Here is a 12,434-nt window from a genome sequence, read left to right as displayed (position 1 = left end):
CAAATCTCTTGCCGGCAAGAAGAAAAACAAGAGGGAGGAGGAGAGAGAGTTGGGGAGAAAGGAGAGTGAGGAGGGGGGGGGGGGGGGCGCTATGCACTGCCTTTTGGGTTTCCTTTTTTTTTTTTAAACTTCTAATTACATTATCTCAACTTCTTAGAGGTTTATTATTAGGTCCAAAATTATTTTATTATGTTAAAGTTTAACAAAACTCTAGTAATGATAAAAATAAATATAATCTAGGAAAATTTAATTATTTTATTCTCATTTACTAAATTAACTTTAATTAATTTATTTATTATTTATTTATTTATTATTATTATCTTCCTTTATTTTAAAATCAATTCAAATAAATCCTATGATATTAATAACATAATATTTCCTTTTTTATTTTATTTATAATTTAAAAATTTTAGGTTGTTACATCTTCAGATTTCAAAACCTTTTGAGACAATTTATCTTCTATCTTAAAAATCTTTACAAAAATATCGTGAAAAATAATACAAATACATCCACATAGGTTTAGTCTAAATTGAAATTAAACCTCATACAAAAGAAGAGTTTAATAACTCAATCCTAGCAATTCTTAGAGATACTAGGTTCATAAATTTAGTTCTGTAGAGGCTAACTTGTATAGTGGACCAATCTCTTTTGACTGCTTTCCACATATATATATATATATATATATATATATATATATATATATATATATATATATATATATTTATGCAATTTAATTTATTATAATTGTCATTAATATACGATCAAACTTCCACTAAATTGTTTGAATCAAAAGAAAATAGGAAAAAAAAAAAAAAGTAGATCTCATTGAAATGGAGTGTTTGAATCTCACTACATAATCAACAAAGCAAATTTTTAAGTGAAACAATAACTAGCAGAGCAGAAATCAGGTACTTATAGCTCATTCTATAGTCAATCAGATCACAGAACAGATAAGGAAAAACAAGTGTGTGTGTGTTTGTTTGTTTGCGAGAGAGAGAGAGAAAGACTGACGCTGAAGCAGAGAGTCGGTGCCGGGGCTCAACGATACCAGGTGAGGATCCTCTCATGTTCTTTGGACAATCAGTAGCGACTTGAGGAAGTAGCATCTGAGTACTTCATTGTTATAGAAACTGTTTTTCTGGAAGAGAAACCGCAATTTCATCCAAAGAGAGATTGCGAGAAAGACAGAGAAGAATCCACGGGGCTGATTTGGAAATTGATTAATTGTATTTTTAAGAGTTAAGACAAAGAGTGGCGGTTAGTTTGGGTGTATAATCTTGTGCGTTTATTGAACTGTTCAGTGACAAGGGATTTTTCTCGTTTAAATACAATTTATCATGAATTAAAATATATAATATATAATATTTTTAAATAATAAATTTTATATATTTATATTTTAAATTTATAATAAATTAAATTTAAATAAAATTTTTTTTATCTCCATCAGTTTATGAATCTATCTCCATAAATTAAATTTAAATAAAATTTTTTTTATCTCCATCAGTTTATGAATATATCTCCATAAAATATATAAATATAATTATTTTTTTTTTATCAAATATGGTTATAAATTGCAGTTCCCAAATTTTGCAGCTAATAATGTATTTGTGTTTGTTTATAGTACAAATTTAATTAGTAAAATGCTAAATGTATAATTCTTGTTAATTTTGGTATTAATTAAAGCCATTCTGAAATTAGGGTTTAAGTTTTGTATTACATACATGATTGTTGTTGTGTTTCGACCTTACTATTTTAATTGTTTTAAGATGATGGTGGTTGTGTTTGAAATTCATGTGTAGTTATTTCTCAATTCATAGAGAAATATTATCCAATTTTATATAGATCATTGTATATGTTGAAATTTGTCTAAAATTAATTTTTTTTTATATAAATCACTCAACAAAATAAAAATTGTGGAGAGTTATTGACTTATAACGAGAGAAACCTTCAATTAAAATTAATTTTATTACTAATGAACTTTAATTTAATAATATTAAAATTATTTCATGAGTCTCAAATTTGAGATATAATTAAATAATTATATTAAAATTATAATTTTTATTTATAAAATAATAATTAATAAATTAATAATAAAAAAATAAATTTTTAGAGCAACTTTTATTATAAAGATAAAAAAAATTTCTCAACATTGATAGAAACACTTGTAACATGGGTGGGTTAATGATCGAATATTTAAAAAAAAAAAAAAAATCATGAATAGAGCACCAAGCTGGGCTGCTTAGGCCTAATTAATTGCGTCTATAAATTGTATTAATATCAAACGGGACCGTCGAAAAGGCCGCTTTTAAGGGAGAAAGCAAACCGGTGCGTTTTGGTCCTTCTGGTTCTCCTCTTCTCCCCGCCTCGGTTCTCCCTCTGCGGCTCCATGCCGATCTGAAAGAGTTTCTGCTGCACTTTGAATTAAACAACAACAAGTTCTTCTCAATTGCAGTCATCACCAGGAAGATCACAACCCTAAATCTGAACGGTCAATCTCCCATTGGGCCCGCTAAAATGGTGTTGGTATCGGCGGTTCGGGATTACATAAACCGGATGCTCCAGGACATTTCCGGCATGAAGGTTCTCGTCCTCGACCCCCAAACGGTAATCTCTTGCTCGTCTACAATAATTTCTCACTAGATTCTGTTTAATGCTTGCTTTTCTTGGTTTATTTCATTAATTAGCATAATTCACTATGTGGAAAGAGGCACAAATGGTTTAGAATTGTGAATGGCGTTCCCCAGATCGATATTTCCTCAATTTTAGGTGAGTGGCATTGGGCATCTCAAGTCAATTTTCCTGTTTCCTCAACAATGTGAATATTTACCAACACTTATACTGTTCTGGTATCAAGTATCAAGTACCTATCTACATGACTTCAACCATAAAACCCTGCATCCATGCTTCTGGGTTGAATTTGGACGAATAAAGGGTTCGCTTGTTGGATGTGCAGCTTAACAAATGATGAGTTTGTGTCATTCATTTCTATGGTGGTATTTAACATTCGGGAATGATTACTTGATTTTTTTTTTTTTTGTCTTTTTAATTTGGTTAACCAAAGTCATGTGGAAAGCATTAACAGGATGGCATTTTGTTATTATTATTATTATTATTATTATTTTTATGAGTTTCAGGTTGGTATTGTAAGGGTTGTCTATTCATAATCAGAGCTTCTTCAGAAGGAAGTATTCTTGGTAGAATTGGTAGATTCCATTTCTAAGTCAAAAGAATCTATGTCACATCTGAAAGCAGTTTACTTCGTTCGTACGACCTACATCAGATAATATTCAGCATTTGCGCAGGCAATTAGCTAATACTAGATTTGCGGAGTATCACCTTTGTAAGCTCTTATGAGGAGTTTAAATTAATCTCTTAATATCCGAAGTTTTATTCATAAGACTATTTGATGCTAAGTTAAATTTCTTTTTTCGCTATTCTATATTTACAGTTTTCTCCAACATGTTGAAGGATACCCAGATTCATATTTTAGCCGATTCAGATGAGCATGAAGTTGTACAGCTCAGCAAGTTCAGGTAACATGTTGAAGGATAACCGGATTCATATTTCTATTTTTGCATCCTTTTTTTTGTGTGTGTTTAAATAAATATATTCTTTTCCTTTCATTCTTTCTCATCTACAGTTTATGTAGATAATATGTTTTCAATAGTAGGTCTATGAATTTTTGCACGCTTGAATTAATTAAAATATTAACTTTTTAACATTCAAATCTATTTCATGTGGGTAAATTATGGTATGTCCCGAGAAAGAAATCTCTGAGTTGTGTAATGGTCATACTGCAAACTTTAGTTGCCAAGCACAACTTTGTAGGTTTGAGCCACTTTATGGTTAAAGCTGAGTGATAGTTATATCTCGATTGCCCCTCCCACGGTGATGCTTTAGTAGAAGTACTTGGGTGATAGCATTGTGTATTTTTTTTTATCTTATGAAAAATATAGGCAGGCTATTTTGGTGTGAAATGCTGAAATTGTATCCATAAAGAGATAAGATTCTGTTTACGCTTCTTTCTGTTTAAGATGAGGTGTCTTGTACTAAGTCAACAATGTGGCATGTAGTGCTGAGTGGTTGAGGAGAGGCAATCCTTTGGGAAAGGTATTTGAGGATGGCAGTAATTCACCAAGTTCAGATAATTTGGAGCCTTCAACAGAGTAAAGGGGAATAGACCCTTTGAATTGTGTATTCATAGACTATTTTTAGTGATTGTATTTGCAATGACTAGTGGAAATTAGCCCTAAAAAATTATGAGCCTTTTGAAATGCTACAGAGAGAAGTGGCTGCTGGGATGCACTGAGTCTAGTTTTGTTTATATCTTAGTGAATTCGGACTGCCTAAGCATGGTCTTCACTCTTCCCTGCAAGCCATCTTACCTGATATTTGGGCTATCAAGCTTCACATGCATGAGGAAATCTAGTGACTGAATTTATGCTTATCGAGCAACTTCATTTTAATACTTGAATATGTTCATTGCCTTTAATGTGGCAGTCATTTTATACATGTTAAAAACTATATTATTGCCTGCAAAATTTTGTTCTTCATATTAATTAGACAGTTTCATAATGTCATCTTATTTGTTGAGTCCTTGGTCTGAAATTAGTTTTAATTGCTCTATTGATTTTGCGGGAATTTTATGCAGACTTTGTTGCTGTTGATCCTTATCATTTCACATTGAATATTCCATCAAATCACATTTATATGCTTCCCGCGGTTGTAGATCCTTCAGGTTTGCAGCAGTTCTCTGACAGAGTTGTTGATGGTATTGCAGCAGTTTTCTTGGCAATGAAACAGAGGCCTATTATTTGATATTAAAGAACCTCTGACATTGCAAAAAGGATAGGAGAAGAGACGGCAGTGAGTAAAATTTCACAGTGAAATATAGCAAATACTTAATCTGCATATAAGCATTTCTTGAATTGCTATGAAAACCATTTTTCTATGTTGATATTACAAGTTTTCACTTTTTGTTTATTTATTTTTTAATTTTATCCAATTTCATTTCTTAGAATCGGGTCAAGGATATATGCACAGGCACATTAGTTTGACTGTGCTTTATTCTACATTGCATCAAGTTTTGTTAAGGCTGCTTTTCTGCACTGTATGTTAAGTTAATCCAAATTTGTAAACATATAAATTTATTGTGTATAGTTGTAACATATTAATGCAATTTTTTCCCTGGGATGAAGGCACTGTGAATTTACCATGAATTTTGATAACTTAGAAAACTGATTTCTTTAATTTTTATGGTATGACAGAAGTTGATGTACCAGCAGGAAAGTGGCCTCTTTGATTTCAGGCGGACAGAAGTATCTCCATTACTGCTGATAGTTGATCGAAGGGATGATCCTGTGACACCTTTGCTGAATCAGTGGACCTATCAGGTACATGTTACTGTGACTATGACATTTGATTTTTATGGTCTTCATAAATGGGATAATACTTCTCAGATAATTTTGGTGTCACACTGATAATGCAGTTCCATGATTATTTTCTTTCGTTTTGCAGGCTATGGTTCATGAATCAATAGGCATTCAGGACAACAAAGTAGATTTGAGAAGTCTTGGCAAGTTTCCAAAAGATCAGGCAGTTGATTTGCTTTCCCCTTGCCACAAATATTCTAAATTTTAGTAATTCATGTTAGGTATCATCTTCATGTTGTGTTTGCTCTTACACTTGCTTTCACAGGAGATTGTGCTGTCATCAGAGCAAGATGCTTTTTTCAAAGCTATGTATGAGAATTTTGGAGATATTGGAATGAACATCAAGCGGATGGTGGATGATTTTCTGCAAGTCGCAAAAAGTAACCAAAACATCCAGACAATAAGTTTGTATTTGGCAACATTGAGAATTGTTGACAATTTGTTAGTTTCAACCATCACCCATCACTTGATTTACTAATATAATAGTAAATGCTTTGAGTTCCTGCAGAGGACATGGCCAAATTTGTTGATAATTACCCTGAGTACCAAAAAATGCATGGCAATGTTTCAAAACATGTGACATTAGTAACAGAAATGCGCAAGACAGTTGAAGAACGAAAGCTTATGTTAGTTTCAGAAACAGAACAGGAGTTGGCTTGCAATGGTGGGCAAGTCGCTGCTTTTGAGGTAGTGTACATGAGTTATATATTTTAGGTTTTGTCTTTGTTTCCTTTTGCGTGATATTTTCAAGTAAAGTTCACTGATATATAATTATAATAGGCACACCATATTTACAAAGAGAGCCAAATGCTATGAAATTGTTAAAGAGAGCCAGTAGTGGGGGTGGGGTTGCATAGCTGCATTGGTGATGATATAATAAACTGTTTTAAACATTAGTATTTCTGAAGGAAATAATTGCAGTATTTATAAGAAATCAATATCTATCAGAAGTTTGTACATATAAAATAAAATCGAGATGAATCTGAATTTACAATTAGAAATATATGATTGCGAATGATGAATAATGACCTCCTTTCTTAATATATTTCTTTGCAGGCTGTGACAGATCTTTTAAACTATGAAAGTGTATCTGACATTGACTGTCTGCACCTGGTGATGTTATATGCATTGTGGTATGAGAAGGAGACTCCTGTTCAATTGATGCAGCTTTTCAACAAGCTGGCTTCTCGATCTCCCAAATACAAGCCTGGGGTAACTATCAATCTAGGATAACCTTGCTGCAAAGTTTGAATTGTTTCTATATTCTCCTTGCAAACTGCAAGCCTTGGGGTATGATATCAGTAACGCGTGTACTTATGGCTATGCATCAATGATTAGATCTATTATTCATGAATGAGAAAAGGAAGATTAGGTCAGATCATTGGTCAAATTTACCTCTGTCAGGTATTTTAATAGTCTTAATTGATTTGTAGGTTTGGGGAGTACAATTTATAGAGTTGAATTTGATTGTCTTATTGAATTTAGGCTGCTTTAATTTTCTTTTGATTGTTGTTGGTCCTCTATCCTTTATGCATCTTATGCTATAATCATGTTGAGAAGTTGTTCTGATAGGACATTTAAAGGGGAAAATTAATAAACTCTCAAAATCTGTTAATTCTCAATTGTCAATATCAATAACAATAATAAGCTCTTCTAAAATACCTAGATGACATAGGTATTTATAGTATAATAAATACTCTTACTAGGACTAGATTAGGAATTTCAAAATAAGAAAATACTAAACCAATCTAACTGGGAATATAAAACCAACACTAACTAGGAAATTCTAATTTCTAAACTATAGCATTCCTAAAAAAAAAAAATATATTACTTCCTAATTAAATTTCCTAAATAATAGAAATCTAAACTTCCTAATTATAATATAAAATCTGAATGAAAGATTTTAATTTTACAATTAAAATTAAATAACAATAATTCCTAAATCTAGTTTTCCTTAATTGCATCATTCTTCCTTGGAAGGAGAAAATCTGACCTCAAGTTTTATAGTGTTGAAGAATCAAGAACTGAGTTCGAAGAATAAGCAACTCTATCTTCTTGGATGATAGCAATAAGATTGAAGCTAAGAACTCTATTCTTTCCTTCATATCCTAGTGAACACCTTATAGTCATCAATTTCAGCTTGTAGGCTTTGAATTTCAGCCCACATAAAATCTCAATAAAAAAAAAAATACTGGGTCTGTGATTATGCTTCAAATATTTTTTTTCTCCTCACAATGGATGTCAAAAATGGGATTAGGAAATTAATGGTAGAGGGTTCTGCCAAAATTGCTGATGTCACAGGCATCAGTGATGTGGCCTAACCGCAAGTGTATGGATCGTACAAGTAGTATAGAAAAAATAGCATTCCCACGAAGAGTTGTGTTAATGATTGAATTTTTTATATAAAAATTGACTAATTTGAACTATTTTTGAAATTCAAGCAATAGATTGATAGAAATTGAGGTGTAAAATCTATATATGCAAAATTAATAATCTAATTACCAATATGAAGATTCAACTAAATTCATGGTAAATTAAAATAAGCAAATTAAAATATGGCAAGAATTAAAATGATAAGCAATTAAATTTGATTAGAAATTAACAATGATAAAAGGGCGATTCCGGATTTTGAGAATTCATATTCAAGCTATTTTGGGATTTTTAAATTGGTTATCCAATCTTATGGAAATTATGAGTTTTAAAGAGATTAATTCTTAAATCCTTTGAATACTCTTTTGAGTGAGACAAAGAGTGCCTTAATCAATCTAATCCTATTTTCGTGGAGTTAAAATTAATCAAGACCCATTAAGTTCCTTAATTAATCTGTAAATCCTCTTAATCCCTAGTCTATTTCTAGATCTAAGTTAATTAAGTCCAATTTCTTGATTATCTATCACAAGATTTTCTCCTTTCGGTGCTTCAACCATGGATTAAAAACAATATTTAATGGGATCCTACACTAAGCATGTCATTAAGCACACAAGAAATGGATAAAACCTCATTAAAACCATAAAACATGGATTACCCAATCAAAATCCACAAAATATCTCAAATATTGCATCCCAACTCCAGAATCTATGAAAACTACTCACTATCCATAATATTTACAAGAAATTCTGAGTAAATATGGAAATCAAACTTGAATCTATGCTAAAAACTAAGAAACCCAATACAAGAAAGGTAAAAAATAGGGAAGAAAAGAAGAAAACTCTAAATCTGGTTTAGAAATGGAGAAGTGACGCCTCCACTGCTCTGTTTTTTTTACTCTTCCTCTGCTGTTGCTCTTTTCTTCCTTTCTTTTTTCCCCCTCCAAAATGAGATAAGGACATATTTATATTCTTCTGACAAGTAGCCCTAAAATGGTGTGTTTGAGATGAAGTTCACGTGAGAGAATTTTTTTGCCAGCTCATTATGAAGAGTTGCACAAGTTGTGCAACCTTCTTATGCAGGTTCCATACAAAATTGGTGTTTTCAGGTGTTTCCCGTGATATTGCATAAGCTATGCAGGTTGGTTGTACAGTTTTTTCAAGTTTTGAAGTCTTATATGGAACTGCATAAGTTGACTGCATAAGTTATGCAGTAGCTTATGCAGTTTTCGGCAGGTTTAGGGGCTCTCTTCGTGAAGCTGCATAAGCAAGGGATGGATCTGCATAAGTTATGCAGTAGTTTATGCAAGTTTCGACTAAGGTGATTGTCTCCTCCGTGAAGTTGCATAAGCAGAGTGCGACACTACATAATTTATGCAGTTTTCCGTGAAGCTGCATAAGCAGGGCGTGAACTTGCATAAGTCATGCAGGTAAGTCATGCAGATTTCGGCAGGTTTAAGAATTTGCTTCTTCTTCCCATGCAGAACTGCACAACTTGTGCAGCAGGTTATGCACATTTTGGCCATTTTGCATTCTTCAACTTTCAAGCTTTGTTTTTGATATCTTTGGCTATAGGAATCACTCCTCATTGGCATAATTTCTTTTTAGTCCTTCAAAAATACCATTTTACCTACAAAACAAAGCAAAATTACAAATTAATCTAAAAATTGACAATTATGGAAAACTATCTAAATAAGTACTAAAATTAGCTAAAAGTGACTAACAAATAAATGAAATGGCCATGAAATCTAACCTAAATGACTATGCAAAATGCATGTATCAATCAAGTGATGTGCCAGTATATTAGCAGGTGGTGTGGCGTTTGATGTGGCAGAGAGAAGGCACAAAATCAGGTTTAATCAGATGCAAACAGCAAGCATGATCTCAAATGGGTTTATGTGCAGCTTCTCATGGACATTTGTTTGAGGGTGGTGGTGCGGTAATTTGGTGTTCGGATGGTCGTGGTTTGTTTTTAGGCAGTAGTGAGGGCTTAGGGAAAATAAAGAAAAGGGGAACAGTAGCTAGGAAGAAAAGTTCTGAGAAGAAAAGAAAAAGAATTCAAATGTATTCTCTGGGTAATTTCCACAAGCACACAGATCAAAAGCTCATATGCCAAATTGATGTAGAACCAATAGAACAATCAAAGAGGAAAAAGGAATAAACTTCATTCTATTAATTCTCAATTGTCAATATCAATAATAATAAGCTCTTCTAAAATACCTAGATGACATAGATATTTATAGTATAATAACTACTCTTACTATTACTAGGATTAGGAATCTCAAAATAAGAAATATTATACCAATCTAACCATGAATATAAAACCAACACTAAGAAATTCTAAAAAAGTAAAATGGTGCTTCCTAATTAAATTTCCTAAATAATAGAAATCTAAACTTCCACATTACAATATAAAATCTGAATGAAAGATCTTAATTGTCCAATTAAATATTAAAAACAATAATTCTTAATTCTTGTTTTTCTTTACTGCATCAAATGGCTAGATCAAACACAGAATCTTTTTGATATATTGACCATTAACTGGTTTTGAAATATTGATCATCATGAAATGGCTGCTTGTCCAGTTTCTCCTGAAGCAAGCAGGTGTGGATAAGCGAACTGGGGATCTTTACAGGAACCGGGATCTTTTGAATATTGCTCGTAATATGGCCCGTGGCTTAAAGGTTTGAGCTGAAAAACCGCACATGCTTATTCCTCTTCATCAGAATCCATATTTAGTTACTTATAGACATTACTCTACCTTTGTTTAGGGGGTTGAAAATGTGTACACCCAGCACCAGCCTCACCTGTTCCAAACCATGGAAAGTATAATTAAAGGGCGGATGAGAGATGTGGACTACCCTTTTGTTGGGAATCACTTTCAACTGGGAAGGTAGGTAATATGAAGAATGGAAAAGTCATGGTTATTGTTCTGTTGTACTTTTTGAAATAGATATGTGGGGCAGCAATTTGTATTGACTGCTTGAGTCTGTCATATGAGGTTGGTTCTACAAATTGATGCACCAAACTGCAGATCCATTTAGCAATTATGTTTACATTTTAAAGTCAAACACAAGCTGATGATTGATTAGTGACTTGAAATGATACACAAAACATGGTTAATATATATGTACTTTTCTGCCTGCACTTTTGTTATTTTTAAACTGACAGTAGACCTAGTTAACCCATCATCTTAGTTATATTTTTTTTAACCTCAATCAGATCAAAAGAGAGATCGCAAGCTATTGTGTTTAATACTTTATTCCTAATCACTAGAATCTCAAAGAAAAACATGAGGGGGGAAAATTGTAGATGATCATATTCAATGTCACTGACCTGGGACACTAGTTGAAAGGGGGCATCTAGAATTGTGAATAAACCATTGAAGTCAGGTAAAATACAATCGGCTGTGCATCACACGATGTCAGCTACTCAGCTTTCATATGTCAAATGACATAAGCAATATCTTTTGTACAGGCCACAAGACGTGTTTATTTTCATTGTTGGTGGTACAACTTATGAGGAGTCTCGTTCTATTGCTTTGCAAAATGCCAGCAATTCTGGAATTCGTTTCATACTTGGTGGTTCTGTGGTGTTTGTCATCATTGTGGTATTTGAATTGATAGTAATGTGTTAGAAGCTGAACAGAAGTTAAATTATTGCAGTGCTACCTATGTTTTATGCATGGCACGCTTAATTTAGAATCATAAGTTTAGTCAACTTGGTACAGGCTTTGTCATGTTGATCCAAGGGGCAAGAATTTAAGATAAGTTAGGAAATAATTTGATTATTTATTTATGGATATAAGGGTGCAAAATTGATTAGAGGATACCTTATCTTCCACTTTGTTTATCTTTGTTGTCTCGTAATACGTCTAATGGTATTGTTTACCCAACTGAGACATCTCTTTTGATTAATTGGTAATTTTGGTTGGAAATGCAGGTTTCTGAAGGACCTTGGAGAAGCTCAGAGGGTAGCTCGATCCAGCAACAGTATTGTTTGAAGTTAATGCATCCACCATAGGTAGCTTTTGGAGAGCCATGTAGATATTTTTTTGCGGCTTTACATGAGACAATGCTTAGATGACTAGCAGTTGAAGAACTGTGGCGTAGATTGCTGCAATAGAGGATGAGAGATGTCAACCCGTTATTGCTGCAGGTATAATCTTCACCCGCTCGCATGAGAGTTGCAAAGTGAACAGAATTTGAAGGCCTAAAACCCTTCAAATTCAAGGTGAAGGACGAAGTCCTACCACCTTCATATCTTCCCAATTCTCCCACAAGAAGAAGCTCAATCTGCAACTTTTATGCCAATTTTGGACAAGCATGCAATTGCCAGAGGTCTATGGTGACTTGACAAAATTTTGTATGTTTCTACTGTGGTGTTAAAATAGAAAGAAATATAATTTCACACACGAGAAGGAACCTACATTTCTCTTCATTCATCATTCATGCATACTTCCTTGTAGCTTTTTTTTTTTCTTGAATATGTGCGCACACACAGGACAAGGAAGACACACTCTTTGACAAAACTATGGCAATTTTGTACGGCCACGTAGATCTTGAGTTTGTGAAAAGAACAAAAAAGACAAAATACATTTATGATCAAAGTCTTTAACCTTTGACTTTTGTTTAAA

General features: G+C 32.8%; 1 pseudogene; it reads left to right on the top strand.

The window, feature by feature from the left end:
- Nucleotides 1-2,283: 2,283 nt before the first annotated feature.
- LOC110642574 (vacuolar protein sorting-associated protein 45 homolog) lies at nucleotides 2,284-12,434 on the top strand (annotated as a pseudogene).

This window comes from Hevea brasiliensis, chromosome 16, assembly GCF_030052815.1.
Source record: "Hevea brasiliensis isolate MT/VB/25A 57/8 chromosome 16, ASM3005281v1, whole genome shotgun sequence".
NCBI lineage: Eukaryota > Viridiplantae > Streptophyta > Magnoliopsida > Malpighiales > Euphorbiaceae > Hevea > Hevea brasiliensis.
This window is presented reverse-complemented; position numbering and strand designations above follow the sequence as displayed.